The sequence below is a fragment of the Sebastes fasciatus genome, chromosome 18 (genome assembly GCF_043250625.1).
Source record: "Sebastes fasciatus isolate fSebFas1 chromosome 18, fSebFas1.pri, whole genome shotgun sequence".
Taxonomy (NCBI): domain Eukaryota; kingdom Metazoa; phylum Chordata; class Actinopteri; order Perciformes; family Sebastidae; genus Sebastes; species Sebastes fasciatus.
Genome location: NC_133812.1, coordinates 5,932,782 through 5,955,706, shown reverse-complemented (window position 1 = coordinate 5,955,706; position 22,925 = coordinate 5,932,782). Strand labels below are relative to the sequence as shown.

The 22,925-nt window shown below is 42.1% G+C and overlaps 1 long non-coding RNA gene across 2 annotated transcripts in view; it reads left to right on the top strand.

Moving 5' to 3' along the window:
- The window catches only part of LOC141756425 (uncharacterized), a 184,319-nt gene that overhangs the window by 69,429 nt on the left and 91,965 nt on the right, over positions 1 to 22,925 (top strand). For both annotated transcript variants that reach the window (XR_012591470.1, XR_012591469.1), the window contains exon 4: positions 16,426 to 16,690. This is a non-coding gene — a long non-coding RNA (uncharacterized LOC141756425). The remainder of the gene's footprint in view (positions 1 to 16,425; positions 16,691 to 22,925) is intronic.

The following is a 22,925-nucleotide window of genomic DNA, read 5'->3' as shown; positions in this document are numbered from 1 at the left end:
AGGAACGCCACGCATGTTTATTTTCTTCTGGTTTCGGTCCAGTCACATGATAGAAACGTCATCAACACACCATCTCGCTGGCTGTGAATGCTCCGGACATTGACCGGCTGTATTCACACACGGGCTCAATGTAGTCAGGAGCTGGCAGGGTAAAGTCGGTTTAATGTCCGGTCCGAATGATTCTGACATTTGTGTTCTCACATACAGGTAATGTAGGTTCAAGGTTCCAGTGCATGTGTGAAAAGGGGCTTATGTCTCTTGTCTACGTGATAAAGCCAGGATATCTTCTGTTAACAACCGTAGGTGCAAAATGTGAAATGACTCATATAATAAGAATAAATAAATATAGTCTTGAGGCCAGTTAAAGGTGTAACTTTCCGAACTGGACATTGATAAATAGCCAGGTTGATTTGGTCTTATGTTCCAGTCCCCTGCCGTTCCTCGGTGTTGTTGCCTGGCTACAGCCTTCCTCAGAATATGGCATATTTTTATCTCAGTTGCTGTGTATTCTGCGTCTTCTCTCTCGGTTGCTGTGCGTTTTCTGCTCAGACATTACATGCTGGAAGATGCCCAGCCAGTTCAACGATAGCATGCGGCAAATACAGCAGGCACATTGTCTCATCTCATTTGTCCTGCAGCAGGCCTTTTTTTGTTCCAGAGTGTGTTTTCCACTATCACTGTTTGTTAGTGGAATCCCTCCGGAACAATCGCGCACCTGCAGTCCTGATAAGCGACACGGCCATTAGCGCCGGGGCCGGGCTGTCATCAGCGATAATGGTGGCCATTTCCTCCGACTCTCACAGTCGGAGTTGCTGATGAACCAGGCCCCAATACGGCGGTCGTATGTGCGGACTGCGATGACGCATTCCCCCTCTGATTAATTCAGACATTCATTAATTAGCCGTTTCACATAATTGATTCCTGGAAATGAATAGCTACCTTTAGGATCCCAGTGTGAGGCCGTAAGTTGGACCCCCTTCAAATAAATCATGGGCCTTTTAATTCGGCGCCACTTTAAATGGATAGTCGCTTTGTGAAGCCTGACAGCCTAAAGACAACAGCCCCCCCCGAGGCTCAGCGGCGTGCAGGCCACGGGCTGCACTCCAACTGATTACCTGAACCGCAGGCAGACGACACGCTCCGTCTCTTCTCCACCTCTCCATGTTTTCCTTCGCTCTCTTCTTCTTCTTCATCTCCATCTCGGAGCAGCAGAGACCTGGCTGCACACCTCGGGAGAAGAAGCCACTTAGCAAGATAATGACGCTTTGCCTGCACCAGCCTGTGACACAAATAAGGCAAGTGGGCACGGAGAGGGAGCGCGCCCATCTGCCACGGCTTCATCATTCCTAATATGCCGTGCGTATCCCTGGGAGACCAGCAGGGGTTTGTGGGAAGTGAAGAAGCGATTAGCAGCAGTAAACAGGCTGCTGGCCGGCCTTCATCATACACGGTAGTAGCAGCGGAGATGCAATTAGAAATAAACAAAGGCGGCCCTTTACACCTGGCATTAATACAGTGTGTGCTCATTGAGTGGATTGTGTTCATTAATATTCATCTTCGTACGCACATAGAAATATGATTCTCTTGCCAAAATGCATGCTGGTAATGTTTATGCCTTCTTTTAAATGTTGTCAGTAAATATTTTTCTGGCTTGTGGCCAGCAGACGTACACATTTTCTTCAGACACTTCCTTGATGTATTTAACACTTTCTTGTAAATGTGGCAAAGTGGATCTCTGAGCCATGGATTCAGTTTAATCATTCAGAATGCGGGGTTTGATTTAGAGTGCATCGAAGCAACAGTGACCCCTTTAAACATAAAATGTCACCGTGACCTCCAAGCTCTCAGGTGTCCCCCATAAAGTCAAGGGCAGAATGAAAGCTGTTAGCAAGCTTCTCATTTGTGGATTGTATCAGCTATAGTCAGTTAACGTTAGCCAGTTAGCCAGCTGGCCGGTCTACAAAATAAACCTGTTGGCTGTTGTCTTATGAACAAGCATGGTGATTGTTAGAGAAAGATGGCCAGTGGATTGTGTGTTTTTTTTTGCTTTTCAAAAAGGCTATTTTGTCAAGCACATTTTTTGTCTAATGCTTATTAAATATTGGAAATAGGGTTGCATTTTTTTTGCAAAATAACTAGGGTTGTCAAAGTTAACGTGATGAAAACGCGTTAACGCAAATTTGTTTTAACGCCACTAATTTACATTACCACAACTTGCGATTTTTAATTAACTTCTTAAAATTCGGACGGGCCACCGATCTCTCAGAGGTTGTAGTGGGCTCAGTTTTAAAGCTAGAGTGAAGATACTGGTATGAAACTAGAAAAAAACTAAAGATATCCATTGGTACCAACCAGGCTAAATAACGCTCCAAACACGCTAAATTTGGGGACTTTATATACAACTGTACAGTATCTTAAAAAACTACTTGACATATCAAGCAGGCACTCATATCATCTAACTTAAATGAGCCCAATCCAGCTCACACTCCTTCATCATTAACCTCTCCGCCACCACTTTCCACATCTCAGTTTTTCCCTAAATCTTGTGTGTCCTGAGGGGGAGAGTGGAAGGTGTATTGATACATCTAGGAAGCTGGGCTGGAAGTGTGTGTGTGTGTGTGTGTGTGTGTGTGTGTGTACCTGGCCTTCAGTTCCCGCAGGGCCAGGGTTTGTTTCCACCAGACTAATCCAGGACAGACCAAAGGAACTGTGCACTTAAACAGACATCTGGCTGCTCTGGAGCTTCGTCCTTTTCCACATTTCAGATGAGAGTTAATGCTCCTCTCTTTGTATAAAAAATGACAGCTATAGTACATATTGTTGTTCTGTAAGCTGTCCGACCTTGAGTGTTTGTACTGAGATAAAGAGGCAGAGGAGCTGGAGGAGTTGAGGTTGAAGCAGAGGACAGACAGCTGAGGATACAGTGTTGCTGTGCAGGATGTTCTTCTAACACAGGTGGCTTCTGCTAATAGCGGATGCAGTGATGTGACGCAAGTCGTGTTGGATTCTTTCAGTAATTGAATGTACAGTATGTGAACTAACCGTTCCCCTATTAGCCACACTGGGAGGGTTTTAAAGCTACTTTTTTCCTCAAATCCATTACAGTGCCCTCATGCCTTCAGAGAAGAGGCAAGGTGTTTGAAGGAAAGCTTTCCAGTTTTCATCTTGATAGCACTGGCAAGTTAAAGTGAAGATACATTCTAGTAAAGTTCTTCATGCCAGGGTTTGATTAGCTGTAGTATTTGGTGTCAGGATACGCCACTGTCCTATTTCCCATCGTCAACACACTCCAGAAATGCAGCAGTTTTGTCGCTTTCGCTCCCCCGATCGGCACATCCTGGCTACTGCTCCCTGACTGCTACTTCTGCCTCTATAGTGTGACTGGTGTGTTCTATGGTGTCACTTGATTATGATGGTTCTGATAATGATACCAGTATACTGATACCCTAAAATGCTGGATCGGGTATCGGAGAGTACGCGAGTCTATGCACCGATCCGAGAGCGCTTCTTCCTCATCTCTGTTGAGAGTTGCACATGCGCAGGTGCTAGTGGAGAGTGTAACGTTGGTCAGAGCTATCGAAATGTCATTATTTTGGCAATATTTTACACTGGAAGATCTGTCAGACTAGATAATAAAAGAAAGTTCTATGGCATTCATTCTCTCTCTGTATGTATTTGTTCATGTTTTACGAATGGTTTAACCGTGATGACGCTGTTAAAAAATAATAATTTATAATTTTTTATTTGGCAATCGATTAAAATATGTAATTGCGATTATTGGCATGATTGTCCATAATGAATCGCGATTAATCATAAATGAATCATGAATTTTTTGTATCTGTTCAAAATGTACCTTAAAGGGAGATTTGTCATAGCATAAAAAATATGCTGAAATCATAACATGGCAAACTGCAGCCCAACAGGCAACAACAGCTGTCAGTGTGTCAGTGTGCTGACTTGACTATGACTTGCCCCAAACTGCATGTGATTATCATAAAGTGGGCATGTCGGTAAAGGGGAGACTCGTGGGTACCCATAGAACCCATTTACATTCACATATCTGGAGGTCAGAGGTCAAGGGACCCCTTTGAAAATGTCAAAGCCAGTTTTTCCTCGCCAAAAGTTAGCGCAAGTATGGAGCGTTATTTAGCCTCCTTCTCGACAAGCTAGTATGACATTGTTGGTACCAATGGATTCTTTGTTTTTTAGTTGCGTTCAGAAATTGCATTAAAGAAATTAGTGGCGCTTAAACAAATTTGCGCTAACACGTTATTGTCGCCTTAACTTTGAGAGCCGTAATAAACATATTTATGTATTTGTTTTTAACACACTGGTATCAGATCGGTATTCGGTATCGGCCAATACGCAAGTTAGGTTATCGGAATCGGTATCGGGATGGAAAGAATGGTTTATGTGAATGAAATGAGGTGACCCTATAGGGATGGACTCAGATAGCCAGTTGGCAACACATTTGTATTCACTACTGTACACTCTAAAGCTAACAAACCCTGTTTCTCTCCTGGGTCTGATGTAGTAGCAAAGAGCATTGTACAAATCATTCATGTTGTGTCAGCAGGGTTCTCATTTTTGACCATCACTATAACTGGTTAAAATCAAACAAACCTCATTGGCGGCAGATTCCATCAGCTGGAGCAAATTAATGTTAATTTAATCACAGCTGAAATGGAACTTTAGTCTGCTGTCTAGTAAACTTGCTCTCTCTAAACTGGTGTCTGCACTCAGCCAAAGATCATTCATGCGCGAAAAGAACCATCACTCTGTACCACCACTGGACGACAGAGAGTGGACTGTGTGTTTTTGTAGTTCAACAAGACGAACAGAGTAACAACTCTTCTCTAGTGAAACGATCAGCTGATCAAGTTGCTTGACTTTCACTTGTCAGAATCTCCCAGTTAAACTTTTAGGTATCTCTTATCCATAATTCAGGCCACTGTACTTTATAGTTTTGCATCAGGATCTCTAATATTTAGCAGTTGTGAAAAATTAGATGTAAAAGGAAGCAGGCTACACGGGGTTATTTCAAAGTGTCAGATGCGTTAAATGGACATTTCATATTTCATGCTATATGAAGGCTGCCACTTAAAACTATTTCTGCCTTCTCAGCCGAGTAAAAGTGATTACGGATTCAAATTGAATCTTTGTGCTTTAGTTATTTATAACTTCAAATGTTGAAAGCTAAAACTAATTAGGTTTGATAAGGGATTCGAAACAAGGATTCGGACTTGATGAGCAGGTTCAATGCAGTGTTAATTTTGGCAGCTATTTTAGATTTAGTGTTAGGCTTGGTCTTGGCTTATTAGTTTTAGTAATATTTTAGTCTTTTTTTTATTCTTTCATAGTTTTAGTCCAGTTTTAGTCATCGAAAAGTCATTAGATTTTAAATTTTCTCTCTTAATTTTGCCTTTAAATGTAATCTTAGTCCTGTTTAGTCATCAGATTATATTGAACATTTCTGTAATTTTTTTCAAACTTATTTCACATAAAATCTTATCTTTTCATTATCAAGTGAAAAACACAAATAACCGGTCCGTTATGGGAGCCAATCCACTCACCCAACATGTACAAATATGCGTTACTCAACCACCCGAACCCGACCGGACCTGCAAACCGCCAACTTTGTAATCACCACTATGCATTATAGTAGCTCAGTTGTCCGGACCGAGGACTAAGACAAGAAGGACAGAGACGGACTGAGCACCACCGCTGCCACAGAGCGTTGTGTGTGTTTGAGACAGAGAGAGAGGGAGTGACAGAGAGAGGGGAAGAGAAGATGGAAAGTGACAAAAATAAAGAGAGATTTTGATAGTTTTTACTTTTTAAACTACATTTTAGTCTCGTCTTTTTCCATCAACGGTAAAGGATGTTTGATATCGTCGCCGTTTGGTTTAATGACCTCGGTGCCGTCTCGTCATCGTCTCGTCTTAGTCATCGAAAAAAATGTCGTTGACGAACATATTTCTCATAGTTTTCATTAGCTAAACCGTAGACACTACGTGACATGGCAGGTGTGTGCTGCATGTAAGAATACAGATGTTTGTTTTATGTATACGGAAGAAAGGATATCTTCCGGCTGTGATGGGTTGTTCCTCGTCACATGACATGCGGCTGCGTTCCAAAAGTTGAACTATGTTTATCTCGGGTCGCAGGCGTCGCACGATGAAAGATATCGTGGGAACGCTTGCGTGTCGCGGAGGCGTTGCTCTCGTTTTTGAGTGCCCCAACAATGGATTTGAGGGCGCAAAAAAAGTGCGGCATGTGTCCGGGCCCTTAGTGTGTTGCCTATAGAGAGAGGGCTACAGGAATGAGTCCTATAACCAGGAAGTGAGTTAGCAGTTTAGCACTTCCGGTTCCCTCGTCTGGAAGTCAATGGGTTTTTGGTTAGATGCCTGAAATAAGATCTGTGGTTAACACAAGCTGAAGAGATTTTAATGTTTTGTTCTACAACATAAAATACATCAATAAATGTCCCACTCCTGAATTTGGAAACCTTTATGTGATGTTCATTTGTGAAGATTATCTTACTGAACAAAACGTGTAAGTATCATAAACGTTTGTTTGCCACAGAGCTTATTTTCTGCAATAATCCAAAACCCAATGGAACAATCCCATTGGCTTTTTGTGGAGGGAACCAGGGCGATGCTAACTTCCTGGTTGGCCTACAGAAATACATCATCCTTGGAGCACTCTATTAAGATTGTGATCAGGGATATCATTGTAATGTGGAAGTTATTGTTTCTGTTCAAAACACTTTTTCGCTCAAGACAGATCCTGTAAACTTTTGGCAGGTGAGCTGCAATTTCTGTAAATGTCTACAACTTCTGTATGAATGACGATAGGAAAGATACTCTTGAGAGCATTTCTAGCCAAGTGGAAATTGTCGTAAAAGATAAATACCCTCACCCAGGACGGGAGGGACGGGGATGGGTGAGTGACTGACACTTTAGACAGTTTAGCAGAGTGGGTATTATTTTCCAGCAGGACACATTAACTGTGCTAACACAGGGGCGTGCCTTCTTCACTTTCTCCCTGTGGCTCCATGGGGAAATAAGAGGACATACACAACAAACAGGGCAAGAGCAACCCAATCCCCCCCGCTGCAGGGCTCCTCCCTGCTGAGCAGGTACACACACACACACACACACACACACATACTGCCTTGTCTCATTCAAACACAAACTGGTAGAGAAATCTATCGTCTCATGTACGTATTGTTATATTCCCCAACCCTGGTACAGAATGAGCTCTAGAGACATTAAACACTGGGCTTGTTTCATGTTTGTCTTCCGGCTGACAGTGAAACATGTCAGCATGTTAATGACGCTGCTGTCAGAGGAGACAAGAACATGCAAGTCAAATGCAGTGACAGGTGTCATACAGAGGCACTCTTTGTCTGCTGCACGTACAGCCCGTGGTACTGTATGTCGCCCCGGAAAAATGAAGGCCTTCATTACGGGATGAGGAGCTGCACTGTGACTGTGTGTATAATTCATGTCGTTACCACGATGATGCCAGCCGGACTGTATGGGCTCATTTATCCCTCTGGAATGTGGACAGAAAGCTTCAGCTACTGTGTTTCCTCCCACTGTGCATACAGTAGCCATGCATGTCATACAGTATATACCATAGACATTATCCTTTGTGCTGAAAGGAAGTATGAGTGCTACAGCGCTGTAGTGATTGATGCACATTTTATCATGCAGTTTAGTGGCTTAGTTTTTTTTTTTTTGTAAGACTTGTAATCTATATTCAGAAAGATGAACAAATATCCAGAAGTTACTTGGAGAATCTTAAGGAGAAAACAAACTCTAATACTTTTATCTTTCTGTTAATTAGAAGAAGTTGTAATTTGCTGCCATTGTGAGCCTTATTTGCAGTATTTTTACCTCTGCCAAGGCCGAAGGCCTAGGAAGGAGGTTATGTTTTCAGCGGCGTTGGTTTGTTGGTTTGTTTGTTGGTTTGTCCGTTTGGAGGATAACTCCAAAAGTCCGTAATGGATTTGAATGAAATTCTTTGGAGGGGCGGGGTGTGGCACAATGAACAATACATTCGATTTTGGTGGCGGTCCTAATGAATCCATTGGTACCAACCATGTCATACTAGCTTGTCGAGAACGAGGTTAAATAACACTCCAAACTTACGCAAAATTTTGGCGAGGAAAAACTGGCATGGCCATTTTCAAAGGGGTCCCTTGACCTTTGACCTCCAGATATGTGAATGAAAATGGGTTCTATGGGTACCCACGAGTCTCCCCTTTACAGACATGCCCACTTTATGATAATCACATCCAGTTTGGGGGCAAGTCATAGTCAAGTCAGCACACTGACACACTGACAGCTGTTGTTGCCTGTTGGGCTGCAGTTTGCCATGTTATGATTTGAGCATAATTCTTTACGCTAAATGCAGTACCTGTGAGGGTTTCTGGACAATATCTGTCATTGTTTTGTGTTGTTATGTACATTTTGAACAGATAAAAAATGTGATTAATTAGGATCCATTTGCTGCGATTAATCGTGATTAACTATTTTAATCTATTGACAGCAATAGTTTTCTTATGTTCTGGAGTGAGATGACTCTTTAAGTAGGTTATGTCCAGGGATGTTTGCTATCACTGCTAATCCCATCCGTTTCAGTATCTGTTTATTTGAGACAGACTCTTGCTGCTGCTGCCAAATATATAAAATGCATCACTCCCTTTTTCATAGCAAAGACAACATCAGGGAGACATCTGAAATGTTTTTCATAGTTTGTATAAATCATGAGAAAAAGCTGTTTTCTGCATTGTAACAGTAATTGAGTCAAAATGTTTTCGTTGTTATGATCGCATTACGATGCCAAAAAAACACACATGATCCAGTATTTAATGCCCAAGAGTTAGTCCACCAATATTTAAGTTTGAGGTATTAATCACATCAGATATCGTTTTATGAGATGAAATGCGCTCAGGGGAGTTGACTTAATTGTATCCATAAGCAAAGCAGGGTTCGACATTATTCCATATGTGGTCACCATCAACATTTGTGGTTACACCCACATGAGAAAGCCCCAGGGCAGAGAATAAATCATCACCGGCCACATATTTTCACTCAGCCCTGAGGATCCATTCCATCTCTCTTTCTCTCTCTCTCTCAGCTTCCATCGCTACAGTAATCATACTTCTCTCTCTGATTCTTTCTAACAGAAGTAAGCATTTGAGATATACTATAGACATGTACTTGTAAAGTATAATTTCTTAAGTCAGTGAAATTTGGAATCAGAATAATTCCATTTCCATGGAATCTCTACGATCAGCATTACAGTAACAGAATATTGATTCATATTTGATCAGCGCTGCCTCGTTTGACCGTTTGATCGGAGTTCACGAGTGATTGACAGCTGCTCAGAGACGGCAAGGCTCCAGCTCGGCTCTGATTGGTTGTTTTCCTCCGGTCTGTGAAATCTTGCAGATTACCTGTCTCATGCACTACTGTCAGGATATGGTGACCGTTTTGCAAAAAGATAACTTTTTAAAAATCATATCTGCTCCAATCTGCCTACCAGAGCTTTAAATGTAGTATTAAACTAACTGCCGTTTAGCAAGCTAGTCATCAAGCCATTTTCCTCTTTCTGGTCACATGATGAAGTTCTGGCGGTCAGGAGTATCTGATGTCACATTCATGATTTCCATACATAGAGGTCGAACCTGAAGTTATGACAGAGTCAACACCATCAAACTTTCAAACAGCCATCAAGTATCTTAGTGCAGCTTTAGACAGTATGTCTTCTGGTAAGTAAGCCAACAGCTTTATGAGCTATTGTGGCTGTCAAGTGCTAAGTGCTGGTCTATTTGACTGTAAACGGGACCATAATTTACTAAATGAACATCATGCTGTATTGAAGAAGACTTACGGTTACAATGTTTACTCAAGTGAGAAGTAAGGCTCATTTTCTCATGGATTTCTATACAATCAGACTTCTTTTTACAACCAGAGGAGTCGCCCCCTGCTGGCTGTTAGAAAGAATGCACGTTTAAGGCATTTACGCATTGGCTTCACTTTTCAGACCCGTAGGTAGCCCACTGTTTATACTACGTCAGCTGCTCTGACCGTATAATAATGATGCGGATGGGTTTACATTGGAGGTAGTTGAAAGTCTGCTGCGTCTCATGCAGATGCTAAAGGGTGCCTCGGTGCGTCAGTATCAGACGCCGAGGGGCACTGAACGAGTGTCGGTATTTGACAAGTTGGGGGTGAGAAAGGGTTGCAGGAGGACACGCAACTGAATTTATCTGTCACCTTCTGGTCTGACCTGGTACATATATTGAGTTTGTGTTTGTCTGTGACGCCATGCATTCATTTTTTGATACATTTGGGCTACCATTTGTGCCATTTGCTGCAGTTGCAGTGAGTCAGATTATAGCCAGCAGGTGTTAAGAAAGATACAGAAAGCACAAACAAAGGAAAGAACTGCAAAGTTAAGTGATGGATGAACCAATTCAAAAGCAAAAGTGATTGTTTTGTGTTGATTTCTTTCTGTTTCTATATGCTACATTTTAGTTGCATTTTCCGTCTGTGTCTTCAAACCCTGTGAATGCTAGTTACCTGCAAGGTGACAGTTCATCTACGTGAATGACACATGTTGGGGTGGAAACCCGACCCAGAGAGGGGGGAGGGAGAACAGCCTTCTAACACTTCCTGCCTCCAGGTAAAAAGCTTCATAATGCTCTGTAACTCTAAATACAAAATACAGTTGTGGCCTGGGGGGGGCAACTTGAGTGGTGAGCATGAGTATCTGATCGCATGGTTCCCACGCAGAGTCAGCATCAAACTGTCAACCACAAAGCATCCTAGTGCATTTCTTTTTCAAAAATAAGCATACTTCTGCCTTTATGTGGTATTGCATGTTTTATGTCTTTTATTCTCACTCTCACAGTCTTGGCAATGTCTGGGTAGAAGATTTGCTCCCTTTGCTGGGGGGCTGACAAAAGTCTCCAGAGCCATTTCAAACTTTGCAACCCTCATTACTGGTAAAGTAAACGGGTCACGCACTCTCTCCAGGATAAAGAGAAAAGCTGTGAGTCATGTCAAATGGACACCATCACTCATCTTTTCTTTTCTGCCCAGCTTGTGTTTTCTCCTGAACATAAATCCTTCAAACTCTATAGTCATGAAAATATCCTCTAGTAATGTGACTTCACATCCCTAGAACTTGTTTTCGCAGCCGAGGTTCAGAATGCGAAGGCCGGTCCTTTTACCTGTTGCCTGACTTGCAGGGCACCCGACCTCTATTACCGCCCTTGCAAGTGGTGGGCCCACACCATGGAGGTTCAGTGTTGCTTCTTAGGGCTGAGCCTGACTGGACCCCGCGGATTTAGGCCTGGCTACCACAAAGCTTGTAGTAAAACCACTGCTCTTTCATGCCAAAGGGTGGTTTGAGCATTTGATAAAGGCATCAGAGTGCTTTAGCTGAAGTGCTTGTGTGTCACCTCTCTACGGCCCCTTTCTATAACAGCAGGCTATGCAGCAGAGATGAGTAGCAGGATACAGAGGTCTGACTCACTTCTTTCTAACTCAACACCTCCGGATATTTTACATTTTCAAACTTGTAGTTTTCAGCCCCAACGGACGCTGACTCAAGTGACATCAATCATTCATTCATTCATTCATTCAAAGCCTATCGCTCTATGGAGCATAGGCCATTGACCACAGTCCGCCAGAGTCTTCTTTGACATCGCTTGACGACATTTATCAGATTTCACATGGCTTCCTCTGGAAAAACTATGGCTTTATGTTACTTTTAAAACATATGCAGTAGAACTCCCCCAGACCTGAAACACACGTTTGCTGAGGAGGTTTTCAAAGGCACGTCCAACTGGGAGGACCCAGAAGACGTCCTGCCGCCACTGCTACCCGGACCCGGATAACTGTCAGAAAACGACTGAATTTGTCTTCTCATACGCTGTGATTCCTTTCTGGCTGCAATGAATGAACAATCACATTCTTGTCATTTTTAAAAAATCATGAAAGGAAATGCCTGAAGTAGCAGTGCGTGTCATCATATGCAGCACGGGAATTTCTAAGAAGAGGCCTTTCTCTACAGTTCCTTCCTTCTTATCAGTTATGATGGGCCTTTTGTTCTTTGTGCATGCATGCTGCCTCCGGGATGGGCACGTCATTACACAACTATTTGTAATACAAAATGAAGGGTGGAGAAGTTAATGAAATGCCTTTTTAACAGCCAGCCTCCCTCTATGGCCACAGCCAAAGGGACAATGACACTGTTATGTCCTCCGGTTTTTAAGACGGGACACAGGCAGCGGTGTCAGAGGTTTCGCACTACAGTGAATGTACTTTTGTGACAGCTCTTCACAAAAGAGCCACACATCATGTCAAACAAGGATGTGGACAATGACAGAGCGTTCTGCTGTGATGTATAGACTGGTACCATCTGGATTCAGAGAGATGGTTACGGAGACAGAGACTCCGGGCTTTGTTTGATTGTTCCGTGACTTTTCATTGTGGGATAAGGGCAGATTTATGTGGTCGGTACCCATCGGGGGATGATGGCACACATGAAAATACAATGATGGCACACACAGACACAGATATCTAGGCAGTGCCAGATATAGAGATGAATCGCCTCTTTCAGTCTGCAGGTGTTGTATTGTGCCGCCGAAATAAAATCAGGTCAGCTTTGAACTCCCAGCAGCGAAGTTTAAGGGAAGTCGCTGGAGGCTAAAAGTAAACCGCTGGAATGTTTGCAATGCAAAGACAAGCACACGTGCGACGACAGCTGATATTTAAGTACCGTTCCACAACAGCGACACGACAGGAAGACATCAGGCCTTGATAGACTTGGCTGTACAGTAGATCCAGGCTGAGCTGCAGCATTGTTGTGGATGTTATCAGGCCCAGATGTGACAGCGCAGCCGGCAGGTATACTCAGCTCTGTCGGAGCAGTGCCAGACAGGAAGCTGGAATAATAACAGCCCTCTCAGCTATTTGCCACCGCCCCGGGATATCCAAATCCAACCTGAGGCGTTCAGCCCAACAGACCTCAGGTCCACGCGTGCGTCACGCCGCTTCAGTCTTCCCTGCCAAACTGGCCAACAAAAGCACAGCAATGGGAAGTTTAATGTGTTAAATTGTTGCCACGGGATAGATCATCAAACTGGGCGCGTTCCCTTCACTTGTCATTACCCCCTCCTTCTTCCAAAGAATAAATCTTGCAAGGGCAGCTACTAAGTGTGCTGTTGTTGAAGGAAACTCATGATCGAATCATTTAGGATTTTAGCGTTGGATAGTGGAAGGCATATTGAGTGTCTCCTGTGAAATATGTGATAATTTGTTGCAGATGAGGGCGCAAATTATGGAATGTCACAGTCATTACTGACAATAACAGTCAAATTGTTCACTCATTCACTCATTTTAAGGTTGTAGCGGGCTCTGTTTTAGAGCTAGAGTGAAGATACACATGGCATCATATGAAACTACAAAACCTAAGGACCAACCATGTCATACTAGCTTTTCACAAAGAAGGCTAAATAACGCTCCAAGTTCCTTGACCTCTGACCTCCAGATATGTGACTGTAAATGGGTTCTGTGGGTACCCAAGGGTCTCCCCTTTACAGACATGACCACTTTATGATAATCACATGCAGTTTGGGGCAAGTGATAGTCCAGTCAGCACACTGACACACTGACAGCTGTTGTTGCCTGTTGGGCTGCAGTTTGCCATGTTATGATTTGAGCATATGTTTTTCTGCTAAATGCAGTACCTGTGAGGGTTTCTGGACAATATTTGTCACTGTTTTGTAACAAATTTGTTTTGTTCATTGATTTACAATAATAAATATATACACACATTTGCATAAAGCAGCATATTTGCCCACTCCCATGTTGATAAGAGTATTAAATACTTGACAAATCTCCCTTTAAGGTACATTTTGAACAGATAAAAACGATTAATTAATTTGCGATTAACTATGCAACTATGGACAATCATGTGATTAAATATTTTTTATCGATTGACAGCCCTAATTCCCATACAACTAAACTGCATAACCAAAATATGTTTTTAGGGGTTACGGTTGCCGCTTTAAACAGTTTTCAACATGTGATTTACGTTGTAAATTGAAACAAAACAAAATAGAAACACAACAAAACTTCTTAGTCAGGTTTAGGCAACAAAACTACTGGGTTAGGTTTAGTAAAAAAAACATCATGGATGGGCTTACAATGACTTAAAAACAAAACAAAAATGCAACAAATGAACGTTTCACACAGGACACGAGCAGCGGTCTCCAGGGGGAAAGTCTGCTGTTTGTTGGCTCCATCTACCACCCCTCTGACCCTCCAGAAGGAAACGTTCTCCCTCGTTGTACCCGTTATTGTTCAATAACGTTTTTATTCAACTTCCAGTCATATTTAATACCAAAATATTTAATTATTTAAGGTGCCAAATTTGAAATTCAGAGCATTTCTATTGTCTCCACACGGCTCTCAACATTGCATCTGAGCCAGTGGCTAGCAGCTGACGGTGCCAACAGCACTAACAGTGCTAACAACGGCAAAAGTGCTGACAGACAGTATTAACCTGAGGGGGAACTGGAGGAAGGGATGGCGTTATCAGCTGTAACCGCCTTATAAGAGCAGTGCACAGCGGCCGCTGTGAGCTAACCAGTGGGGTACGCTCACATGCACTAATAGCACGAGCGGGGCACAGGGGATCATATTGGTCCCAGAATGAATGAAAACTTATATATACATTATATATACATTAGTATTTTGTATTATTATGGTGATGACAGTTCCTGTCAGAAGTTGACTGCTGCCCACAGAGCTGACTAGGGCTGTCCAGACTCTCTTGTGCCACTTTATTGACTTTTATCTTAAACAGGCTTCAGAAAAGAGTATTATATCTTGTACACTGTTATCCCTGTGTGTGTGTGTTTCTGTGTGTGTATGTATGCAGAGTGTAGTGTGCCTCTGTTTGTACACGTTTACAAGTGTGTGTGTGTGTCCTTTTAAACCCACTTAGTCTCTCAGAAGTAGAGGATAGCGTTGTTGTAGCTCATCTCATCAAACAGTGTGAGGCCCGGACTCTCGAGGGCAAATCACTTCTGGGCCTCATCATCGCCATGACAACCTGATAGAGTGCAGCTCCGTGATCGGAGGCTCTCATGATCTCACGTCTCTTTCTCCACTTTATGAAAGGAAGTGCAACCATCGCTCACAGAGACACTGAGACACCTGTAGTCAGCAGCCTATACAGCAGCCGTGGCTCTGAGCTACACCTCTAATGACTTGCCTCGGTTCATGCTGCTTTAATGGTCGTCATTGGCAACCCACAAGGTTCTCTTTTCGAATCTGAAGACATAGTTGATGAGTCACCGCTCTGGCCTTACTTTATTTGATTCCATATTGGGTGTAAAGTGTGGCTGTATAGTGCTTCCCAAACATCACATTTCAATTCATAATTTCAGAAGATTCCAAGGATTATAGTACCCAAGTCTTTTTATACTTATTTAATAATAGAGTTTTGTCTCTGTGACGGTATTCAGTGACTGCGTCCATGGTAGTTTTTACTGTTGATATCATTTTGTCGTGTGCTTTTATTTTGAAATTTCCATGTCGGAGGTGCAGCAACCTTTTAAAGGTTGGTCATTGATTTATCTAGTCCTCATTGGATAACTGATCAGCCATGTTTTTGTGTACTGTACATATAGGCCATGCTTTAAGCCCTTCTCTCCAACACCTTGATGAAGGATATTCTCTGAAACAAGTTGATTAGTTGAATAAAGTGTAGATCCAACCAATGAGTCAGTTATGCGTCATTTCCACTGCAAGATACGCTCTCTCTGAAATGACCTGTGATTGGCCAAAGTCTCCCGTCACTGGCTAGATTTTCTAAAGCCTGAAAACAGAGCCATGAGGACGTGCAGAAGTCTAGTTATCTCTCACAACACTTGAATTACAATATGCTGAAAGGTTATTATGGATTTTTTGCCCAATGATGCCAAAAACATTCTGCCTACTGCAGGTTTAATGACGTCTCTGAGGGAAGATGTTTATAGACCCAAGGGAATGAAACCAATTGTGGGATTGCTCATGAACTTCTATTGGTCATTGACATACATTCAGAAAATGGAACCAAAAACAATAACTCCACTTCTATAAATAATCATGTGCCGGGCTCCGAGGCCCCTAACTGAATTGATTATTGACTTCTCTGTTAGCTTTATTTTTCTGCACTACTGCAGGTCAGCCACTACCCTCAGGCCTACTAGAAGGTTTTAGAAAATCATCAGTCTGCTTTCAGTTTTTCAAATGAGGAAAAGATGATCTATTTCTGTTCACAATCCATCCATCGTCATGGTTTTCTATGGAACCACCTCACTTATCTTTGCTCTCTCTCTCTCTCTCACAGACAAACACATGTCGCACAAAGACAAAGTCACATTTCTGGATGGCGCATTTCTGGTCCAGGTCAGAAATGCTCTTCTTCCTGTTCTCAGATGTGACCCCCAGAGCTCAGGAAGCTCTTTGCAGCTGTACCACCTTCCCAACAGTGACAGCAGCTCTGAATGGCAGGATGTCCTGCTCCGAGTTCCACATGAGAGGCCCCGTCAGAGGCCGGGCACCGCAGCAAAGTTCACCCCTCACCGGAAGGATCCTGACTTCCACGAAACAAGGTGTGCTTACACACATTATATTTCAATATGGCTACATTTACATACACACCAGCAATACAGTCTTAATGCAGGGGGAGTCCTTGTTGAGGTATCTATAGACTGAACTGCAACAGAATGTTTGCCTTGTGTTATTTGTGTAAACTTGACCCCTAGATTTGGTAGGTTTTTGTGGTCCCTGTTTATGTTTCCCTCAATGTCACACAAAGGCAGTTTCAAGTCCATTCCCATCTTTGTATTAATTATATATGCAACTTTGCTAAATCTGTTCTCGGTCTGTGACAGGACACAAACTGAAATTTGGATGTGTAAGATTCCGAGCTCCATCCGACCATTACTGCATTTGATCCAGTGCGAATTGATGTTGTTATCCCGTGTAGCATAGTGAATGCCACACATTGTCCCGATGAAAACTATGACGAATTTCGTGACGCGTTCCATGACATTGACCAATAGGAGCGCTCTTCAACTGTAAACATGGCGAAGGGAAAGAGGAACGATGATGTCGGTGCAGCGAGGCTGAACTGACTGCTTCGGACTCCGTTGTTTGTTTACATTCTTGTTCTTCTTGAAGCAGGAAGAGTTAACACTGTGTTGCAAGACGGGTTTCACTAGATAGAACTTTGCGGTTTGGGTGCTTCCGTGTAGTTTGTGTTGGAGTCTGAGTCTGAACAGCGTAGACACAAGCGAGCGTGCATGGGACACCGACCCGCAGTGATTTATACGTGTAAGAAGTTACAAACAGCACCTTTTAAAAGGGCAGTAATGTGGTTGTTTTCTTGGATTTTGTTTGTACTTGTTCTACTATGTTGAACCCGCTGTTAAAAGAACAGCTTAAATTTTGATTTATTGCATCGTTGACATGTAGGTAACACCAAAGGTTGCAGGGAATTTGACATTTTAACCTAATGTGGATGGCATACTCAACCTTTAATCAATATATCACTCTGCAGCATGGAAACAGGAATAATAATGGAAAGCTTCTATAAGAAACCTACGTATATATATCTTTAAGTTAATTTTTAAAGTTTCTTTTAAGTAACCAAGGAATCCGGTGGTAAATGCTTTGCTCTGTGGAGCTGTACGATCAGTCTTTGATGAAAAAAAAACCTTCCAGGAAGCTTGGGTGACAGTCAGACTGGAAATACCATTCTGTAACCCGTCTGGAGCTGATAGACGGTGTCTGCGGTCTGTTGGGGTGAATGATCTGCTGCCTTGTATCTTGGGTTTCTGCAGGAAGTGTGCAAAACTCATCTGCTGGATTTTCCTGTGCACAAATCATCATCCTGTCTCCGAGGAATTTATTTTTACTCTCCTTATCAGGTCTGGAGAATCCTCCGAAGGTCACTGTCAGTTTGCACACACAGAGTGCTTCTTTACATGCGAGCTGTCATGGCCTTCCTCTTAACATGTTATACTGTCATTGTTAACCGGTCAGATGACATGACTTGTTAGGGCCGCTTGACACCAGGGACTGAGACAGCACTCAGGATGACACCATGACTGCATCCCATCAGAATGTCAATGCTCCCGGCCCAGCTGAGTCCAGCTCACTTCCTGTGGATCAGGGCTTTCTCTCATGCACCACTGAATGGGGATGGTGTGACAGCGCTGAATCGGGTTCCTGTTTTTGCTCTTCAATCGAAAGTGAACCTCTTGCCAAGGTTCTGCCCACAGTTCAACTTTCTGCCCACTAAAAACAGACCCGGGAGCTCTCAGGAAAGGAGAAATGAAAGTCAGTGGCTACTTTAGAAAAAACCCTGACCCTGGGGATTTTCCTCACTGACCAGACGAGGTTACTCATGTTATTAAAAGGAAAGACCTTTAATTTAAAGTGAATGTATAGAACTTCCTTAAGGGGATTTTTTTAGGATAGAAAAAGTGTTACTTTGGCTTAAATGTCATGATGTGGAATGCGATGTGTGTGTACTAAGACGGCCCTCTAGTTAGTTCCTCTGTGCAGACCTGTCAGACAAGGGTTGGGTTTAGCTGACTGCTTCCACATAAATCAGAATTGAGTTGTTATTGTCCTTTCACTGCCCCTTTCATATACTTTAATATGAGACAAAAATGGAGCAGAATATGCTCCTGTTAGAGGACCAAAGTGCAAGAGTTTAGAGTCCCTCATTGCGTAATTAAAATGGGGAGAGACATATTAAAGACGCACTAATCAACATTTTTTTAGGCCTGTCAAAGTGATAATAATATATCATATCATATAAAACTAGAAAAACTTAAGGAATCCATTGGTACCAACCATTTCATACTAGCTTGTCGCAAAGGAAACTAAATAACGCTCCAAATTTAAGTTAAATTTTGGCTAGGAAAAACTGGTATGTCCATTTTCAAAGGGGTCCCTTGACCTCTGACCTCAAGAGATGTGAATGAAAATGGGTTCTATGGGTACCCACCAGTCTCCTCTTTACAGACATGCCCACTTTATGATAATCACATGCAGTTTGGGGCAAGTCATAGTCAAGTCTGCACACTTTTATGCTAAATGCAGTACCTGTGAGGGTTTCTGGACAATATGTGTCATTAGTTTGTGTTGTTAATTGATTTCCAATAATAAATATATACATACGTTTTCATAAAGCAGCATATTTGTTCACTCCCATGTTGATAAGAGTATTAAATACTTGACAAATCTCCCTTTAAGGTACATTTTGATCAGATAAAAAAAAATTGTTTTTAATTAATTTGCAATTAATCCCGATTAATTATAGACAATCATGCAATTAATCGCAATTCAATATTTTTAATCGATTGACAGCCCTTATACAAACACAATCGTGCAACTTTAAATCCTTGTTTCCCCCATATTTCTGCAAAATCATTTCATCCCCTCACATCAAAATGAGAAAAGTTTGTTGTTACAGTAGCATCCCCCTGGGATCCTCAAAATACATTGTGCATAAATTGAGTTACTCAAACTTTGCATGAACCCCAGTGAAACAGAATATGAGCATCAGACTAACTCTTCCGCAGCCACAAACCCACAGAAAACACATGTCGAGCTGAGAGCAGAGGAGAGAATATATCTTTAATTAATCACATATTACAGTGGCTCTGAGTCAAACTCCGCCATCACAACGCTAATGTTTTCCATATAGTTGGAGGATGCATAAATTACTTGATTACAGAAATGAGGTGGTGGAAACATCTCACCGCTGGCTTGGATTCCTCTCCAGCTCAGTCATTTGAGTGTCTCACCTGGCCGTCCTTGTCACCAGGACTGTTTAGGAACAACTGATGTAGGCTTTGGCAGGCCACGGTGTAGGGGAAAACAGACTTTAACACGTGTTAGAGATATTCAAAGTAATAGGGAACTGGAAGCACATTTGCAAAAGCTGTTTTTGCCATAAAGCTACTGGAAGGAATTTTATTTTGGTAACTGCCAAGAAAAGCCTGGACTTGACATGGAGTTTTTTGTATTTCAAAACTTAAAACGTCCTTTAATGAACCTTTTGAGAACTCTCTACTCCACTTTGTCAATGTGTTAATGATTAACGCAACATTTTGAGTTCTTTAGCTGTACTCATTTTTCCCCAGAAAGAAAAATATAACCAGCATTTTGCATTGCATTTGGTCCTATACAGTATTTTGCTCCAGATAAAGAATGAGCAACAACTCATTTCTCCTTGCAAAGAATCGTGTGTCGAATACAAAAACTATGTCAATGTTTACAGTGGTGCAGAGTAGCAGTACAGCCTCACCGCAACTCATCAAACATTCTGAGGCTGGGACTCATGAAAGCAAAGGGGTTTCTGAGTCGCATCATCTCCATGACAACTATATGTGGAGCTGCTTATAGATCTGGCGCTCTCCTCTGTGTAATAATAAGTCTCCTTGTATGAACTGAAGACTCAAAATTTAAAAAAGATATCTGAAAGGGAGCTGTAATGTTTTTGGGGAAAGTGCTGATTAAATCACAAAAATGTACTCTTCTAATGTGAACTTAAAGGGTCAGTTCACCCAAAATATTCGTAAAACATATGTTCACACCTACCTCTGGTTGTATCCAGCCATGACAAAATATTTTATTTTTGTCAAGGTTTTGAGATAATCTGTATCTAAGATTTCTGCCTGCAATGGAGGTAAATGAAATTTCATTCATGGGGCCAACAGCATGTATTTCCAGAAACAATGTGTTTGTTGGAACAATTTCAGAAAGTCTCAAAAACACTTTTACAGTGTCTTCTGTGGATTATCCAGAATAACGGGGTGGAGACAGATATCTCATGGGTAGATATAACCACCATGTTGACCATCTTAGTTTAGTATGTAGCAATCATTTGCCAATTATCACTAAACACAACGTACAGCTGAGGCTGATGGGAATGTCATTAATTGTGCAGGTATTTGGTCAAAAAACAAAGTTTTGGACAAATTGAATATTTGACCTTATGGTGGCGCTAGATGAAAAGTGAAGGGAAAGTAGAAGAAAAGTCAGAGGATCACCAAAGTTACTATCATTTATCCTCTGGGGACCATTAATGTCTGTACCAAATTTCAAGGCAATCCAATAAATAGTTGTCGAAATATTTTGTCCTTGACCAAAATGGTGTATTGACTACCCAACATTTTTCTTCCTCTGATCATATGATTGAGTCCGAAGCCGAGCAGCAGGGAGGCGGGGTTAAAGGAAACGCTATTGCGCCTGCTCTATGGGCCCATAGATGTGGAAGCAGTGCGAAAGATCATTTTTTAACCGTCCGTCGAGCCATTTTGGCTTCATGCGTCACTTAGGATTCATCCTCTGGGGACCATTAATAACTGTACCAAGTTTCATGGCAATCCATCCAATGTTTATAGAAATATTTCAATCTGGACCAAAGTGGGGGATTGACCAATAGGTATGGGCTGTCCAACATTGCCATCCAAGAGACCCATCATTTTATTTGGGACTACTTCTTCTGTAGAAAATAGTTCCAGTGAAAACAACTGTCCACATTGAGGTTGGTGGAATGTGTCTGGAAAGACATGTTGCTGTTGAGGTTTAAATTGTTTTTTAGATACTTTGAGAAACATAAATTGGATTGAACCCATCCCCATTTTATCAGCATGGCAGCACATGTCAGGGAAAATGTTGTATTTTGTAATCAGTAACCCTTTAGCAAAGTGCTGGCCTCATTTATTTTTATATGGTGATGAACAGAGCAGCGCTTCCATGATTTCTGGTTTAGTTTAGTGGCCAAGTCTGCAGGCGTTCGGGCCTTGTGCTACTTCTACCAGATCTACTCTAAACTCTGCAAATCACACACCACCAAAATAAAAGGTTGAGTGAATTACAGGCCTCTTGAGAGGGTCTTGTGTGTGTGGGGAGACAGCCATCATGCATGCTCTGCCCAGCCCTGTCATTACTGACAACACTCTGAGACCCTGGTGACAGGCTAATGACCAGTGCCAAAGTGTGAGTCATTGTCTGGCTGGCACTCTGCATCCTGGGCAGGACGGCCGATGACCGGCACTGATGGCCAAAGTGTTGCGGAGAGGATACGTCTGATTGGAGGCTTTAAATCCTGCCAGAGCTGTTGCTTTACCCTCATGGCTGAGTTTGTCTTTCTAGTGCAGCCAGTTGCCGTAATGCCAGCACACTAGTGCTGCAACTAATGATTATTCTCATTATTGATTCATTTTGTTTTTTGTTTTGTCTTTAAAATATCAGAAAGTAATGAAAAATAACCATCAAAAGAGCCAAAAGTAACATTTTTAAATTGCTTGTTTTGTTGGACCAACAGCTTAAAACCCAACGATATTCAATTCACTGTTATATAAAACAGGGAAAAGCAGCAAACCCTCACATTAACCATAAAACGTTTGGAATTTTTACTTGATGAAAAACTAATGATTAATTGATTCAAAATTGAATCAAGATAGTTATCAGTTCATTCTCTGTCAATTGAGTAATTGATTAAAGGAACAGTGTGTAACATTTCGGGGGATCTATTAGCTGAAATATTTTCATTAGCGTATATTCACCTGAAACTAAGAGTGGTTGTGTTTTCGTTAGCTTAGAATGAGTCCTTCATATCTACATAGGAAGCGGATCCTCTTCACGAAGTCCTTCATGTTGCACAGCCATGTTTTTACAGTAGCCCAGAATGGACAAACCAATCCGCCAGCCGCTTTCTGACTTCTGTTGCTCCTAGAGTAGTGTTATTATGGTATGGATGGCCTCTGAGCGATGCCAACTGCGTTACCGCGGTTTTGCACTCGGCAGTTCACGTTACCGCAG